Below are 16439 nucleotides of genomic sequence, written 5' to 3' on the forward strand. Positions count from 1 at the left end.
TACGCAAGCCCGATCTCTACTTCGTTCTTCCTCAACACGACGACAACATCCCAAACAATGCCCCTTCGCACATGACCAACCTATCCCTAACGTCTCTTTCCCCTTTTCTTATTTATTCGGCTTTAGCGATTGTACGACTCTTAGCAGCAAATTTTGTCCTTGGATAGGTGGATGGGCACCACCTCGAGCACAAGGACAATTAGGTTGAATTTGAGCCATCCGTTCCTTGCCTCATCCGAGTTTTGAGGGATTTTGGGCTTATTTCCTGCCAACAATAGAGCAGTCCCTTGTCTTGGGGAAGTTTTCAAAATTTTTGAATTGATGTGATTTTCAATTTTAACCCCTTCTAGTATGGAACCTTAATTTCCTCTCATTTATAACCTCGCTTCATGTTCTGGAGGAAGGGGATTTTCTTACTTCCACTAAAACCGTAAAGAAAATAATGTCCTAGCTCAAGTCGGAAATCAGAGGCTTATAGCAGCAAATATCACAAAAACATGTGCTAGCACATCTACTGGCATATCAGGGATAGACGCAAGCAATCCAATGTATAAAGAATTTATGGATTTTATAAAATCCAGACAACAAGAACAGTCATAATACTCAGCAGTGGCCAATGAAGAGGTCATTGAAAATATTGAAGTCTATGACCAAAATGATTTGGATGAAATAATATTAATTCTAGACCCAAGGGATCTACAATGGAAGGATGAACCTTGGCAAATCATGACAAGGTATTTTGACACAGCATCATATGCTGTCCCGACTTATAAATTCAAAATGCATTATGAGATTATACTCTCATCCATGGGATCAGCTGAATTCCAACATTTTTACCCAGCAAATACTAGAAAAGTTTATAACTTTTCTAAAATAATCATAAAAAAGATAGTTACTCCAGAAGAATGGGGAACTAGTACAATGAGGGAGAGAGAATATTCTCACCCAGAACAGAAAACAGCAGTAAGATTTAATTACTGGGATTATGTGGAAAGCTTTAATAAAGTTCTGTTATATGAGAACGCTAATAGAAATCATTCATGGTTTATTAAGATTTGCTCTAATAATTTTAAACAAAACATCCCAAATTGGTTTTGTAAATGGTGGACTTTATATGGTCCCACAATAAATATTCTTCCTGAGAATTATAAACGATTATATGCAGAATGGGTGGATATATCCCCCAAGATCTTACAATTACAAAAAGATGATATTTATTTTAAAGGGATTTCAATAATGTATTTCTTTATAGAATTTTCAATTCAATGGCTAATGAAATGGACAGTTGAAGTCCAAATAGATGGACGAGAATTTCCTTGCCTCAAGAGGAAATTTCATACAAAGTTTTGGAGTAAATTACTCCACAAAAATCCAGAAGGACAATTACATGGACAGGAGATAATAGACTCCATTAACATTTCCATTGAAAAAGGTATTAACCAGAATGGTTCATCAACAGATAGGGAAGATACAAGTCCCTTTAAGTAGATTTGCCGAAAAATCCAGATGAAGGGAGGAGTCATATCTGAGTCTGAAATTCTAGCTTCTTATATGGAGGAGGTAAAAAGAGACTTAATAAAGCATTTGGGAAAAAATATCCCGAAAAAAGTTACAGATAATATGTCAGTTTCTACTTCAAATGAAGATGAATGTCTAGCCGGGGAATCCCAAGACGAAGATGAAATGGACATCGAAGAATTCCTGCAACAATTCAGCAGTCAGATGGAAGAATCTTCCAGTTCAAAAAACGACAAAGGCAAACGAATAGCAAAAGACTAAAAATGTCAAAAAGATAATAATTAATTAACTTTTATAAAAGTTGTAGGTCCCAATGTCGGCCATCACTAATGTGCATGATGTAAGCGCTTAAGTCATTTATTTTGTTATTTTCCGTGATCCTTCTCTATAAAAGGATCCTTCTTTCTTAGTTGGAGGCAGGCATTAGCCCCCATCATATTTCTCTCTTTTAAATTTATATCTTTTGTAAGTTTTTGGAGTGTGAATTAAAATCTTCAGCAGTTGTGCATATAAGATAATCGTAAGGTATATTATTTTATATCTGTTAATTCTAAATTTATTTACTTTGTTGTTTACTTACGCCTAGATGATAGGCTAAACTTTTACTGACGGATTCATATCGTCCTAAACTATGAACAAGATGGTAAGTCTTGAAGTGTTCCGATGTTTCTATGGTCGAAATAGTACAGTTTAAAGATGAAAAATCTTGGCTTTGTCGGAGTTCCTATTTAGGCCCATGTGAAGCCGTTGAGTAAGGCGTTGTTTGGGCTATGTTGGAACCGTAAAAGATTTTCCGTCCCTAAAACTGTACAATTCGTAAAAGATCCTGTAGTTACATTAAAGTGATTCTGGATGAAGCATTTGATTCCATATGCTTAAATTGGCAATGGCAGCGCAGACTACCGCCAGCCAGCCAATCTAAGAATGGTATCAGAGCCATGTTGTTTATATGCTTAGGCGGTATTAATCTGTCAGTATTCCTATAATGAATCTTATAAGAAATCGGTCTACTGTCAAAAACAGTAGAAAAGATGAATATGATATGCCTTAACAATTGGATCTCCTTAATAGATGGACAATTCCTAAAATAGAACCCAGGGTTATATACCAGATGGGAACTTTTAAAAAATTGGGTTTTAAACAAATTGTTAAAACCACTGAAGAAACTATCACTGTGGATTCTGATCATGGCACCTTCAGATTATTATCTGAAAATGCTTTTGCCCCTTATAGGGATAATTATAAATTTATGCATATTGGCCTTGTTCAAGTTGCTTTTAAACCTCTTACTTTAAGAGGTCTACCGGAAAGCTTTATAGCAGCTTTAAGAGATGGTAGAAACCAAAATTGGAAGAAGTCTCTAATAGGGACGGTGCAAACCAGCTTGGCCTATGGCCCTGTTTATTTTAATGCTTATCCTAATTTGCAGATATCTTTAAGTGATGAAAATTCTTTAAATACTTCAATATTAAGTATTATGATTATTTACCTAGAACTGAAGTTATATGTATTTGTTATAGAATCTATTATAAACCACTCTATACTTTAAATCCTATGTGTAAAATTATGGATCTAAAAAATGAGACTATTTTAATAGAAACTAATTTTAGTAGATCTAAAGTTATTACTAGACGACCTATTAAATGGGATGAAATTGATTTTCCTAAAGAATGGATTATAGAAGAAGCCGTTGCTCCTAGAAATAATATGAATTTTGATATTTCTGATATTGAACAGGCTCCTGATGGAACGGTAAAAGTAAAATTTACGGATCAAAACCTGTTAATGAGCTATACCGATAATATCGGGCTGCAGGCAAAAATGCCTAGATCTAATTATTCTTATATTTCTCCAGCTGATTATGTGGTTAATATACCCTCCCGAGCTTCTACATCTCAAATAAGAGATGAAGAAAACTCTAGATCTTCTACCTTTGATATAAAGGAAAATGAACGAATTGATAATATCAAAATAGAAAATCATATTGTTACTCCTGATATGGATGAACCCACTCTCTCTGAGATGAATTTTCCAAATGGTTTTGATGGATCAAAAAGACAGACTTGATTTTAGACCGGGATCTCCGGTAAGAGAAAAGATTTCAAATGAATTCTTTGAACCTAAATGGAAACTTTTTAGAGAATGGTTCTTTAAAAATTTTGATAAAAACCAAAGGACATTTTTACAAGATGATTTTTATAAAGATCTTTGACAAGCCAATAAGATTATCGCTTTTATTCTTTGGTTTATGACTAAATATATTTATAAATATATTTGTATGCTTGAAAGAGATTACAAATTGACTGATGGGTCTATTACTAAATCAATCTTGCCTCCCCAACAGTCTTTTCAAATTGAAAAAAATAATAAAATTGTTCATTTTACAACTTTTGCAGAATTATTTAATGTTGATACTGCTTTAATAACTACTAAACATGTTAAAATTCTTATACAGCAAAATAATTATACAAATGTTTATATGAGCGTTTTAGGAGAACATATTCTTTCTTTACATGATAAAATCAATCATATTTGTTCTACTATTGAAAAATCTAAAGCCTCTGATAAAGGCAAAGAAAAAGCTTCTGCAAGTATCCAGCCTCCACCTGAAATCAAAGATTTTAAATTATCAAAACTTCATAATATTGAGAGATGGCTTGAAGAGAAATATAAAAAAGATCTAGAACTTAGTCCTCTTAATATAGAGGGAAATGATAATAATACTTCTAAAAAGAGTAATACTCTTGATGAGATTAATAAAATCTCTGAAAAACATGCTAGAAAACCGGTCCAAAGGATGTACTATTATCCTAGACCAACTCCTCAAGATATACTCTTGGAAGAACAAGAATTTATTGTGTCTAATAGTTTCAGTGGTACTGAGATTTACGAATGGAATATTGATGGTTTCACTGATAGACAAATTTATACACTGGCTCATAGAATTCTTATGTATAGAACTATATGCAAAGCTAATAAGAATTCAGAACAAAAAACAGCAAGTATGGTTATTGCTGGATTTACAGGACAATTAAAAAGATGGTGGGATAATTATCTCACAGAAGAACAGAGGATTACAATTTTGAATGCCGTAAAACAAGAAAATGGTAATCCAACTCCAAATATAGTTTATACACTAGTTCTAACCATCATAGAGCATTTCTCTGGAAGATGGTCAGATAATAGTGAGACAATTAGGACTCTTTTACAAAATCTTAAGTGTAGATCTCTTACTAATTGGAGATGGTACAAGGACACATTCCTGTCAAGAGTAATGGAATTACCAAAATGTAATAGTTCTCATTGGAAATCCAAATTCATAGATGGACTTCCAAACTTATTCGCTGAAAGAAATAAGAAAGATCTTAGAGGGAATAAGGTTAATATTAAATATGAACATTATACTTATGGAAAGATTATAGCAGTTGTGGTTCAAGAAGGGCTAGCTTTATGCAATGAAATACAGTTGAATCAACAAATCAAGAGATATCATATAAATGAGAAGCAGCAATTAGGAGAATTCTGTGAACAATTTGCTATTGACATCCCAAAATCTTCAAAAAGATCTTCTCAAAAGAAGAAAGATAAGGACTATACAGATAGGTCTTATAAACCTCATAGGAAAAAGAAACGTTTGGATAAACGTGAAAATAGGAAATCCAAAAGATCTGATAAAAAATCCTTTAAGCATAATAATTCGGATGCTTGCTACAAATGTTGAAGGGTAGGCCACTATGCCAGAGATTGTAGCGTTAAGGACAAAATTAAGAGTCTTAATTTAGATGATAATATCAACGATTCATTATGTAAAATCCTGTTAAACTCTTCACCTGAAGGATCAGGCCATGATGATAGTGGGGGAGAAGAATCCCATACCAGTGAGGATTTAACGGTTCTCCATGATGAGAGTTACATCTCTTCGTCAGATGGAGAATGTATGCCTTGTCAAATAGGAGAAAGCTGTGAAGACAAGCAGAATACAGATGAGTTTTATAAACTCTATTCTCAATTCAAAGATCTTAATCTTAATGTCATTAGTAGTGATGATTGGATCGAGATGATCAAATTAATAGATGATCCTATAATAAGATCTCAAATTATTGACAAAATGGGAAGTACTTCTACTAATAAGGTAGAGTCTCCTAGAAAAGAAATTCAGACTGAGAACACTACTTATACAATGGCTGAATTAAAGAGACAACTTCATAAGAGGTCTCAAAGGAATAATATTCCAACTACAATTCAAGATTTATCTGAAGAAGTTAATAACCTTAAAAAAGAAATTAATGATTTAAAAAATAAAAATATTATTCTTGATGAAAGAATTACATTTGTTGAGAGTATTAATAAAACTCAAGAAGGTAAGCAGGCTACTGATAATTCTGTAGATTCTCTTAATAATTTAACTCCTAAAGATTTTACAGAAGAAAATAAAGAATCATTTTTAAAAACTATTGAGTTAATTACAGCTCATAAACCTCTTGCAAAAATTTTTATAGTTATTGATTATAATTTGAAATGAGATTTTATTGCTCTTATTGATAGCGGAGCTGATTTAAATTGTATTCAAGAAGGGTTGATCCCTTCAAAATATTTTAAAAAGACTACTCATATTTTAAGAAATGCTAGTGGTCATAAGATGTATATTGATTATAAAATTTCCAAAGCTTATATTTGTACAAACAATGTTTGCATTCCTGAAAGTTTTGTTTTAATAAAAGAACATTTCAAATGAAATTATTCTTGGAATGCCTTTCTTTTGGAAAATTTATCCAATTACTTCTTGGGATCATACTGGTATTACTGGAAATTTTGAGGGAAAAAGGGTTAGAATTGATTTTATATCTCCACCTTATTCTAAATTCATAAATGAAGTTAAAGATTTAATTTCTTTAAAGAACAAGCAAATAGGCTTTTTGAAAAATGAAATTTGTAGTCTTACTATAGAAAAAACTTTACAAAATCCTAAATTACAGGAAAAAATTGAATATTTAAAAAATCAATTTTCTTTACAAATTTGTGGTGATCACCCAAATGTTTTCTGGGAAAGGAAAAAACATATTGTTAGTCTTCCATATGAAGAAAATTTCTTAGAAGATTATATTCCTACTAAGGCAAGACCTTGCCAAATGAATTCGGATTATTTAGAATTATGTAAGAATGAGATTAATAGTCTCTTACAGAAAGGTTTAATAAGACCTTCAAAGTCACCATGGTCTTGTACTGCTTTTTATGTTAATAAACATGCAGAACAAGAAAGAGGAGTTCCTAGACTCGTTATAAATTATAAACCTTTGAATAAAGTTTTGAAATGGATCAGATATCATATTCCTAATAAAAAGGATTTACTAAATCGTCTTCATGAAGCTATTATATTTTCAAAATTTGACTTAAAATCCGCTTATTGGCAGATTAAGATTTCTGAAGCTGATAAATATAAAACAGCATTTAATGTACCCATGGGACAATATGAATGGAATGTTATGCCATTTGGTTTAAAAAATGCCCCATCAGAATTTCAAAAAATTATGAATGATATGTTCAATCCTTTTAGCAATTTTATAATTGTGTATATAGATGATATTTTGATATTTTCTAAAAGTTTAGAAACCCATTTCAAACATCTTGATTTGTTTAAGAAAATCATTATTCAAAATGGTCTGGTTATATCTAAACCAAAAATGCATATTTTTCAAACTACTGTTAGATTCTTGGGTCACAATATTGAAAAGGGAAAAATCATTACTATTCGGAGAAGCATAGAATTTGCATCTATATTCCCTGATATCATTACGGATAAAACACAGCTTCAAAGATTTTTAGGAAGCTTGAATTAAATTTCTCCTTTTATAAAGGACTGGGCAAAAGATGCTGCTCCATTATATGAAAGGCTTAAGAAAAATGCTAAGCCATGGACAGAGGATCATACGAAAGTTGTTCAACAAATTAAAAGTAAGGTTAATAACCTTTCATGTCTGGGTCTAGCTAATCCCAGTTGGAACAAGATTGTTGAAACAGATGCCTCTGATATAGGCTATGGAGGAATTTTAAAACAAATCTCTCCAGATGATAATAAGGAATATCTAATACAATTTTATTTAGGAAAATGGAATAATAGCCAAAGAAATTATGCTACCATAAGAAATCTTGGCTATTGTAAAAAGTGTTCTAAAATTTCAAGGAGACCTTTATGATCAAAAGTTTATCATAAAAGCTGATTGTCAAGCTGCTAAATTCATTTTTAATAAGGATGTAAAACATGATGTTTCTAAACAGATGTTTGCTAGATGGCAGGCCTTATTGACACCTTTTGATTTCGAAATACTTTATAAAAAAGGAATAGATAATAGTCTTCTTGATTTTCTGACTAGAGAATACTTAATTAAATAATTCTCTTTTGCAGCATGATGAGGCCATCTTGGACCTCTTCCTCTAATAGAGGAAAGGGGAGAGGACGAGGAGGAAGGACGAACAATAATGTCCTAGCTCAAGTCGGAAACCAGAGGCTTATAGCAGCAAATATCACAAAAACATCTGCTCTCCAACTCGCTGCACAAAATACGGTAAATACAAATTCTATTTATTTGGACTTGTTATTCCTTGTCTTGTTTCAATCGTGTTTGGCCGCTGTTTGATTTATCTTTGGTCGTTCTTTCTTGGCTGACCCATGCTGCTCGACTCTCAGTTTATATAGTATCCTAGAGGTTGAGTTAGAATCATTTTCGCGTTCATCCGATGTATAAAAGATGTGCTCTAAATGTTGTCGCTCTTATAAGTTTTAGAATTCTTCTTTCAAGTTAGCTATGATATTAATAGTTCCATCTTACTTGAATGGAATTTCTAATATTGTGTGAAATTGCTGGTTGTCTCTTTCTTGGTGTTGCTGTCTCTTTATGTTATTTTGTGGCCATTTCCTATTCTCTTCTTTTCAGTCTATTTGTTTTAAGTGGGTAATCTATTTAGCATGTTTTAGTTTATTGATATTTTGAGATTGGTGTTCTTGTTCAAAAAAATTCTATCTGTTGTATGTAGGGTTTATTTGTTTGACCCTATTCGAGTTTCCCCTCTTTTCTCATGTTCGTAACTAAGTATTCATGACCAAGCGTAGTGAAGTTGGTTTGTTCTCCCTACCTCACATCTCAAAAGGTCCATTTTAGTATAGATAGCGTCATTCACTTCATCTTTAAAACATTTGAATGGTCTAAAGAGGTCTGTTGTTTCTCATTTTTGCAAGGCTCTTCTCGTTGCTGGCCGAAGTGTTATATTGCGATTTCTTCTGTCCATAAAATTGCAGCATGTCTCCCTCTTCAGTTTTCCTTGGTTAAATTTGTCCAACAAGCACTTTTTGGCTAGTTTTAGTGATCGAAGGAAAGTGCTCAAACGACTATCATCATCTGAAGAGTAGAAATTTGTAATTTTAGGCTCGAAACATACAAATATATGTGAACTGTTTTATATTCTAAGTTTTAGTGACTGATTTTTTAGCATGTTGTTGTTAGTCAATATACAAGTAGCTCTCTCTCATCTTTGTCGAAATTCAAATATATCTGTACTAGTTTTAGTTTTCCGTCCATCTCAACTACTTATATGGTATCTTCACTTAGCAATGTCCTTTTTGGATTTCATGTATATCCGTGTCTGCTTGCGTTTACCGCCAGCATTTTAGCTTGAGAAAATAGAATCGTTGGGGTCAGTTTATTATAGTTACAATTTATCACTTCTCTTAGAAATGGTGTGGCAAAATCAATTCATTTTCTCTACTTTTGCTTGGGAAATTGTGTTTGCTCCCTCCTTAGCATTGTTAGTTTTCATTAAATAAAGTTGGATAGACTAAAGTCTGTGATTGTTTTATTTGCTAATTATCCACTTGTTTTCTTTAAATGCTTGGAGTTTTTAAGTTTTTTAGTGAACAGTTGTATATCCCCTGGAACATAGCAAGCTCATAAGTGAACATACACGCATATATATGTACAACCGTTAGTTTCGTGATCCGCTTATTATCTTTGTCCCTTTTAACTTGCTTATTTAATTTTTCGTTAGAGTAGTATTTCTGTTCAATTTAATTTCCTTGAATAGCATCCATTTTAATCAAATTCCATTTTTTTAAGTTATACCTTATTTGTTCTATAACTTCGTGTGATAACCCTTGCAATTTTTTTGATACATGTGAAATCTACCTCCGAGTCTTCATGGACTCCATTTTGTCCCTGCATTTCAATAGAGTTACAAAGAATCATAATGCCTTTCGATTGAACCAATCATTAGAAATCGACGTATAGGTCTCGATGATTAAAGAATCGAAGGAGATTAGATAAATTTGACGGAGTGGAGACAAAGTGTCCAAAATTTTATTTTGGTAGCGTTGTATTTTTTAGTTTGGGCCTAGACCTTGTCGTCTTTTCTTTTCTGTATTTATGATTCGTTAATTGTCTGTTTATCTTACGACAGGTACAAATAAAAGTGGTCCAAATACCGGTCCAGGCAGACAGAAACCGATTTGGGCCCAACCAACTCTCTCTCTTTGTCTCTTTATTGTTTTATGTTTTTTTTAATTTACCATTAGTTCTAAGGTCGAAAGACTCAAATCCACTGCAAGGCGCTATTTCATTTTAATAATTCAAAATAGATCAATCGATTTCAAATGGACTTAAAAACAAAAAAAATTGAAAAATAAACAAATCATTTAGATAAATTTTATCTTACCTTTTTGAAAGACTTCTAAAGAAATTTGATTCAAGGTATTTTTAAAGTCAGACAAGTTTGTTGCTGGAAAACTGAATTAACAGATATTGTAAATTTCGTAAAAACCATTCAAAAATATAAGTGAGAATTCCTGAACCCCCTTTGAAATTTTCAATTGGTTTCCTGTTTGAAGTCGTTTGAAAACCAAGTTTTCTTAATTTTTCTTAAAAATTTTAAAAATTAAGTGGAACCTCTAATTAAGTCTAAAACAACATAAAATATTTTCATTTTCGAATAAAACAGTGTTTGTGTCTAAAAAGTGTCCAAAAAAATAAAAAAAGAATGGCCTAATATGTGTTACATATGCAGGAGGAAAAATCAAAAATTTGTTGAAAATTGTCTGGTGCAGAGGCCTACAGACCCCATTGACGGTCTGTCTCTTGATCGACAGAACTTAAAGGACGTATGCTGATCGCAGGTAAGCCTTGAAATATTTCTAAATATCAGCATGATCGATGTTCCAATCGACGGATCGTCAACCGAACACAGACCGTCAATGGTGTCCGTAGATCCCAAGTAAGCTATACAAATTTTCTATGTCTAAGAGTGATTGACGGACCTTCGATCAATCCAAAGATCATAGACGGGGACTCGTGGATCAAGTTGGCCAGTGAACCGACCCTACCCAGACGGTTATATTAAAACCCCAATCTTTCAAATTCTTTCCCTCTTTCCAATTTCTTTCAAACTTTTTTGCATAATCGTTTCACCCCATCAAATTCCTCCTGAAATCACTCCCCAATTGAATACCACATCTCCCAAAACCATATGTGTACTTATTTCTCCAAATCTCAAACATTCTTTCCCAAATTCTCTCATCCTCTATCCTCCAAAGTCCGGTCATCGGGTTCGGAAAGCGTCGGCCACTTCTTTAGGTTGTATATCACTGTAGGCACACAATCACAACACTTTTCACTGCTTGTAAGGTAATTCGATTTCCCCTCACTTAGAATTCCCGTTCATAAATTATTATAGGAAGTCGAGAGTGGGTCTTGGTGTTGGGACTAAATTGAATCACTTTGCTTGCTAAAAATCGCGTAGTAACTTCTCTTAGGATATTAGACAATGGTAGTGTAGCAATTTAACTACCTAAACCGTTGTGTGGCTAAGTCTTCGTGTACGTTTTGACCTAGGGTTCCAATTTTTACTCAATTGGGTTAGATATTGGTACGAAATAGCAACCTCGGGAATGAGGAATTAACATATTATGTGTTGAAAATTATTTTTAAACTTGATTGTGTTAAAATGGGTCACTAAAATATTTCGGAAATTGAACTTGAAACAGGCCTGAAATCTGTCACATGTTAAAGTACGAGACAGTTCTATGAACCGTCATTCAATCGATAGGCCATCATTAAACACACTCAAAAATAAATTGATGTGTCATACGATAGATGTGGACTACGGTCCGTTTATTGATCGACGGGCCATTCTGCAGATCCTTCGTTTCTATCAAAGAATCTATTTTTACCCAAACGAAGGACGATTTCTACAGACCATAGATAACTTTATGGACCTTTGATAAATCTCATTGAACTAAACTTGCAGTCAAGATTTGTATTTTTTTTCTTTTCATGTTTTATTCTTTTCGTTGTTATACAAGTGTGTCGTCAATCTTCAAGGATACTAACAATTACTCAATAGGTACAATGACCCCGAAGATGAAATTAGTGTACTCAAAGAAAGGCAAATCCAAGTCATTTTCCCCGTCTTATCAATTGATCAATGAAGACAATGATACAGAGCAGGACCAATCCTATGTTCCTTCTCGTATGCAAACACCACCAGCATCATCCCGATAACCTAGGAGCAACCTACGGAAGGTGCACCTTGACTTAGTCACTACCTCCCTAAATGAGGAGCACACATTGACCAATTCACAAACAGGGGATGCGTCCAGTTCAGAGGGGCCTCAATATCAAGCTCTGAGTCCGCCATAACTTCAGGTTCAGGGTTAGCCAGTCTTCAATGTCCAAGTCGGCCACTAACACTGATTCCAACTTTCAGGGAGCCACGAGATCAGGGGGTCAAGAACAACAAGGCATGTCTGATGAGGCCACTAGTTTGGATTTTGCACCTGCACCCTAAACAAATTACTCCACCCTTGTTGTAGATGAACTAAACATGTGATGTGTGGATGGGAAATTATAGGTATATAGAGATGCAAAGATGCTCAATAAGAAAGGGGTGATGACTCAATTGAATAATGAGGAGCGTAGAGTTCTCACCGGGATTTTTCATATAGTTTTAGAGGTGCAAAGACTCCTTAATCTCTAAAAATCCGACTGGATGGATCAGGACTTGGACCCATATAGTGAGGAGATTGTTCGGGAGTTCTATGGCTCTTATCTTGCTACCCTCCAGGGGTCTATCCACAACCGGGCCAAACTCACAAAGCAAGACCCTCTCACATACACCATCTGTCGATTCCTATATAGTCCCACCACCGGTATAACATGGAGCCTCAACAGCGTAGAGTTCGGTTACTGGTGGGATACAATATGAGGAGGAGATCTTCAGAGAAACGCAGAGAAGAAGGAGGCAGTGAAACTGTGGTTAGCTCAATATATTGTAGTAGCTGGGGAGATGGCTGACTGGGTTATAAATCCCTGAGGGCTCATAAAAGAGACTACAGTCACTTTTGTGGACAAATTTTTCTGGATGTTGGTCCGACACCGAGTATCACCCACAAAGGCCGACAATGTACTTACATGGGATAGGGCGGAGATGGTGGCAACACTGGTAGTTGGGCTGGAGATAAACTTTGCATGAAAGATTTTAGTGGAGATATGCGAGAGTAAATTTAAGACCTCAACCACTTACCCCTTTCTGTATCTTATCTATTGGATATAGAGGGACGTTGGAGTGCCAATTTGTCACTGTGACCCACTCCGTCGACTTACCGGGACATTGGATATAAGACTCATAAAAGATGAGGATAATATAGCGGCACACCATAGAGGGCCTCGGAATGAGGTTCCCCAGTTGTGTGAAAATTTGGTAGATAGAGTGGAGCTAGCCCAAGACGCTGATCCTTCTGTATAAGAGCATGATGACCCCATTCAGGACTCCTCTTCGGATGCAGCCAACAAGCCCCCCAGCTCATCCAGATCCATACCACCACCTGCAGCACTGATCCCTTTAGCTTGAGTCTAAAAGTTGTAGGTGCAGATTACCACCTTGCTCCATCATAATCATCCATGGATGCAGATATCCATAGCCGATGCAGAAGACCACATGTAGAAGCGGGTGGCCAAGCAGGAAAAGCAATACATTAAAGAAGTCCACAAATTCCTTGATGCATCCGAGCTACGTGTTATAGCACGACCAACACCCACCACTGACCTCACTGCCATACAAATTGAGTAGGCCAGCTTTCGAGCCAATGTTGATACCATTTTAGAGATTCAAGGAGCTGAGCCAGAGATTGGTCGCACTGAACTAGCTGAGGACACTATGCTTGAAGCCTTATTCAAGCTACCTGTTGAGACACAATCCGAGCCACATGTTTGTAGAACGAGGCACTGCTCCAGCCACATCACTAAGGTGGATGATGAGACCCGTCTAAGAAAGAAGGAGCGGACGGAGATGGGGCAGTCTAGGAAGTCCTCGCTAATGGATGAGGAGATACGCCTTAAGAAGGCACAAAAGATAGTTGCTGGGGCATCCAACTCTATTCTTGAGAGCGGACCGAGTAGAACTATTGATGGTGTTGAGATAGAGGAGGATGAAACTACTGATGGTTCCATCCTTAGAGATGTGGGCACTACTAAAGGAAGCACAATTTCAAATCCAATGGGCTCCGAGAGACTAGACCCACCCACTTGTTGAGAGATCTTCGGTGTTATACGCCACATGTTTGTTTCACCTAATACCACACTGTCACTAATTTCATATAAATTAGGGACAATTAAAAAAACAAATTGTTAGGGGTGGAGTAAATGGATTGCAAGTGGTAGAATAATGTCTTAGTAGCCCAAGTCATGATCCTCTCTTGAGGTTTTCTTGCCCGTTTTCTTTTTCCCCAAAAGACTGCTTAAATTTCTATTGGATCGACATGTATTAGTGGGTAGAAGTGTAGAGGCATGAAAGACAAAAAAAAATGATGGCTAATAAATAATGATACCCGCTCCCATTGTAATTTTTGCATATAAAGGTTAAGATAAGTTTAATGTGTTGGTTCTAAACATGACATAAAAAGACACTCACTACATAACCTTCCACTAAAACCTGAACTGGGAAATCTTATAATCTGACAATGAAATGATGTTCCAAGAGAGTGTGAGGATATTCGAGTGTTTAACTGTTGGTGCCTAACTAGAACTTTTCGGGTTAGTACTGCAAAAGGAATCTACTCAAGTTGACCAAATAAAATAACTGTCCCTTATGATCCAAATATGTCGAGCCTATAATAGACCAATTTTTTTGCTTCACTAACTCTACTTCCCAGGGTCTATTTTTTTCCCTAGTGTCTCCTTGGACATATGCACCTCAACTTAGGCCAAAATCCTAAGTTTAGGGTCGCTAATGTAGAAAGTGACCTTATCTTGGACCTTACCTGACCTCGGGTATTTTGTACTTCAACCATAGAAAAGTCATGAGTTAATGGTGACTATTATGAGAGAAGACCCAAAAATGGGTATGAAAAGAGTTGGATGTTTAAAATAAAATCTTAAGTAAGAGAAATATGAGACTTGTCAAAAAATAAAAAATCTGTTGAAAAACAAATAATGAAAGTCACATCTAAAAATGGAAATAAGGCAAAGGAAAGAAGAGAAAACAAATAGGGGGTCAAAAGCAATAAAAAAAGGTAAATAGCTTAGCGGTAATGTCAAGAAGGTCAGGAAGTCACTTAATGTACCTAAATGTACCACACCTGACCCCGAGCCTACATTACAATCAAAGAAAGTCCTACCGTGATCCTAAAGTCTACTGTAGTTAACCTAAGCAGCAAAAATAAGGGCAAGCCTATGGCATGGAGCACTAACATTATTTGAACTCATTCCTGAGTGTGATGTTGAACAAAGATCCTTGTACCCAAAATGCAATATCACTATGTGAAAACTGAGATTTCTTTTATAGTGAGGACACTAGTTGCATTATGTGAAAGTTGGTACCTTGGTGAGAGGAAAAACAATAGAGGTGTCTGTTGCATGGTGAATTTGTGTCATGATGTGATCTGTATGTGTCGGCTTATCGATCCTTAGAGAATAGGCCTGCAATCAATCAATAAAGAGTCAAGATAGATAGTTAGATGATTGCTAGAGCTTAGAGTGTCTACTCCTATACAAATATCGTTTAGGGTCATGGTGTGTCTCTTGAGGAAAAATAACGAATTTGAGTTGAGGGTGTTGATATACCATGATTTCACGGTATTTTTAATTCATTTCACTTAAGAGTTTTGTGTGTGTATATCCAAGTGGTTTTAACAAGTTTTGTGTATTGTTTGGCAGGAAAGATGTTCACGCTAAAAATGGAGAAGATAATTGATAAAAGTGCAGAAATAGACTTACGGAGGTAATCGATAGACCGTAGTTGGTGATCGTAGATAGGAAAATTGGAAAACGAAGAAAAATCAGGAAAGTCTAAGTATAGAATCACGAGAGGAATCGACGATCCATTGACTGATCGATAGACTGTACTAGTGAGCTATCATTTAATTCAATACCTGATTTTTGAAGATTCTAAGCATCGAACAATGGATGAGCATCGACGGCCTGTGATAAAACCTTAATTTTTGGAGATAGTTACTATTACTCTTGTCCTAGTATCTGTATTGGAGATTGACTTTTGCAACTTTAGAAATGCATGGTGAAATTAACTAGATGTCGGACCAAGGATTTAGAGATACCTAACTTATCACTTTGAATGTAATACACTAAGAAAGGATTGCTATTGCCATAAATATTGTGTTATGAACCTGTGGGGAACACAAACACTATAATTACTTTCTCATCTTGATAACAACCAAAGTCTACTTTTTTCACTTGATAATCATACTATTTAAGGAATTTGTTTCACAAACTCCCCTTCACTTACATGTTTCGGAAAGACATTGACTAAAAAAATATAATTGTGAGTTAAATTTAAGTCTACACCATTTTCCTCGTGGTTTCGACCTCAACCTACAAGCTGATGTTTTTAAAAGAGGTGTAACTTGAGCATATCAGGGACTCAAT

The 16439-nt window shown here is 35.0% G+C and overlaps 1 long non-coding RNA gene across 3 annotated transcripts; it reads left to right on the top strand.

Moving 5' to 3' along the window:
• Positions 1 to 542: 542 nt before the first annotated feature.
• LOC112940162 (uncharacterized) lies at positions 543 to 16215 on the top strand. 3 transcript variants are annotated; one of them, XR_003244092.2, is made up of 4 exons: positions 543 to 2043; positions 7922 to 8081; positions 8753 to 10678; positions 11905 to 16215. It is a non-coding gene; the product is annotated as an uncharacterized lncRNA (long non-coding RNA). The 3 variants fall into 3 exon arrangements; XR_003244090.2 differs by having other exon boundaries at positions 7922 to 10678; XR_003244091.2 differs by having other exon boundaries at positions 7922 to 10678; positions 15714 to 16215.
• The last annotated feature ends 224 nt before the right edge of the window (positions 16216 to 16439 follow it).

This window comes from Solanum lycopersicum, chromosome 10, assembly GCF_036512215.1.
Source record: "Solanum lycopersicum chromosome 10, SLM_r2.1".
Taxonomy (NCBI): domain Eukaryota; kingdom Viridiplantae; phylum Streptophyta; class Magnoliopsida; order Solanales; family Solanaceae; genus Solanum; species Solanum lycopersicum.